Source organism: Terrapene carolina, unplaced genomic scaffold, assembly GCF_002925995.2.
Source record: "Terrapene carolina triunguis isolate 2854851 unplaced genomic scaffold, T_m_triunguis-2.0 Scaffold66, whole genome shotgun sequence".
NCBI classification, from domain to species: Eukaryota; Metazoa; Chordata; order Testudines; family Emydidae; genus Terrapene; species Terrapene triunguis.
Window position 1 is genome coordinate 80,788,085 of NW_020664417.1, and position 2,649 is coordinate 80,790,733.

Here is a 2,649-nt window from a genome sequence, read left to right on the forward strand (position 1 = left end):
GAGCTGGGAAGAGAGACCCTAAGGAAGGAAACTGGAATCATGCTTGCTGGAAGTTCACCCCAATAAACATTGAATTGTTTGCACCTTCGGACTTTGGGTATTGTTGCTCTCTGTTCATGTGAGAAGGACCAGGGAAGTGAGCGGGTGAAGGAATAACCCCTCTAACATCCCCAAGAAGAGGAAACTGTAGCACAGGGAGAAGACATGATTTGTCTCAACTCACAAAACAAAACAATGGCAGTGCTAGGAACAGAAACTATCCTGAGTCCCAATCTTCTGCTCTAACCACTGGAATTTCTTGCTTCTTTTAAAAATCATTCGAAGTTAGTTTGTTACAACTCAGTAGAACTTATTTTTCAAGTTCTGAGCACTTTCTAACACACTGGAACATATTACACCTGGAAAAAACATTGCTTTAGTGGCTTGTTGAGTATGCTGAACACTGGGTGATTTTGATTACATGGACTTCACGGTGGAACTGCTGGGCATGTGTGTTATAATAAGACTATCATCTGTCCAGGGGATATTTGAAAGTGCTACGATATCTTATTCCATCTAAGAGTCTTCCCCCTTTTTCCTGTCCCTCATTTACCTTGCCACCCTATGTGATTAAAAGAAAAACAAAATTAGGGTCCCCCTGGCACCTGCTAAGGTGCTCCCCCTCACCTTTGCCAATGATATTCTAGGTGTTAACAATAATGTTGGTATGTGCCTGATTTCACTTAGCCCATCCTGCTGCATGTAAAAAGTTACAGTTTGGCTGGCCTGCTACATGTGTAGGAAAGAGGCAGACAGATTGTGGGGTGCAGGGGACACTAAAAGGCACTTCTGTCACCTGACCTGGTTCACCCGAACCTGTGATGTTGACACTTCTCAGACACTGATTCACAGACGAATACTTCTGTAAGGAATAATCCACGCAGGTGGTGGCTGTGTGGGAGCTGTATTGATGACCACAGCTGGCCAGAACACAGGTAAAAACTAACTCTGCAAAAAGCAGCATTAATTGAGGTCAAACAGAGAGATCCAGAATTTTGCCTATATGTTGCAAACCACAGCACTCACTTGTGTGATATGCATATTTTCTGATTGAATCATCTTATTTCTCAGTGCTAGAACTCAATTGTACAAATCAAGTCCACTCATGGTTCCCTTTTTACTCTGTCATCTTGTTCATTAGCCATTCTCTCTCTCTCTATCTCTCTCTCTCTCTCTCTCTCTCTCCCTCTACCTCTGACATGTGTCTTCAACAGTGAATTATCCTGTCCCTCAGCATAACTGAAGATAACAGAGATTTGTTACATAGAAATGCAACATACTTCTTGCTCTCCTGCTGAACATACGGGCTCAACCTACTTTAAATGACAATCATGAAAAATCACACCAGAAGGTACTGGTCAGTTAACGATAGTGCTCAAATTTTTCATGACCCTATAAGTTGTTAAATCATCAGTGAAATAACATTCATTTAACTAAAAAAAAAAAAGTGGCTTGTCAAAATTGACTTCCAATTTATAGTAGAAAAACTGAGCAGATTAGAAAAGTAACTGATAGAGGACTGTATTACTGATTGAAATGCAACCCACTTCAGAAGTCTCTGAACGTTGTTGGTGCGTGTCTCATGGTTCTCTGAGAGACAAGGTAGGAAAAGTAATATATTTCATTGGACCAACTTCTGTTGGGGAAAGAGAAGCTTTCCAGCTACATAAAGGCCAGGTCTACACTACAGTCCTATATCGATATAACTACGTCACTCAGGGATATGAAAAATCCATAGTAATAGCGTAGTAGTGTTGTCACTAAAGTGCTACAGCTGTGCCACTGTAGCGCTGTACGTGAAGACAAGCCCGAAGTTCCTCTTCAGGTCTGGGAAAAGTACTCAGTGTGTCACAACTGAATACAAGGAGAGACTATTCAAGGTGAAGTGGCCCATTAACATCTCTCCAATCACAGGACAAAAAAGGTGGGTTACAGATTGTTGTAATAAGCCATAAATTCAATGTCTTTATTAAGACCATGATTTTTAGTGTCTAGCAAAATTATGAATTTAAGCTCACAAGTTCAGCTTTTGAAGGTGTGGTGCAAGTTTCCTTTGAGGACGAGTACTGAGAGGTCAGATGTGGACTAATGGTTTTGTGAAAAGTTTTTGTTTGCCCAGGGTGATGTGTTTTTTTCTCTTTTGTCATTTTTCTGTGGAAGTTTATTCAATAGTGTAGTGATTGTCTGGTTTCACCCACATAGTTGTTATTGGGGCATTTCCTGAACTGGATGAGGTACACCACATGTGACAGGACACACGGATCTTGTTGCGGGGGGAGGTTGTTTGAAGGCGAGAAGAGTGGGTTTGGGATTTATTTCAGGATGGGGCTCCCATCAAGTATGGTTTGTAACTGTTTAATGATACGCTGCCTGGATTCCACTGTGGAGTGGTAGGTAACAACTAGGAGTGTATGGTCAGAGGGTTTTGTTTTTGTTTTTTCCCCCTGTATTGAAGCAGATTCTCTTGGAGACTTGAGTTGCCTGTTTGTGTTGGAAAGTGTCCTTGTTTCATGAAGGTGATTTTAAGTGTGTTAAGGTTTGTATCCTGGACTTCTCCTTGGCGCATATTCTGTGGTATCTGAGAGCAGGGCCGGCTTTAGGCCGATTCAG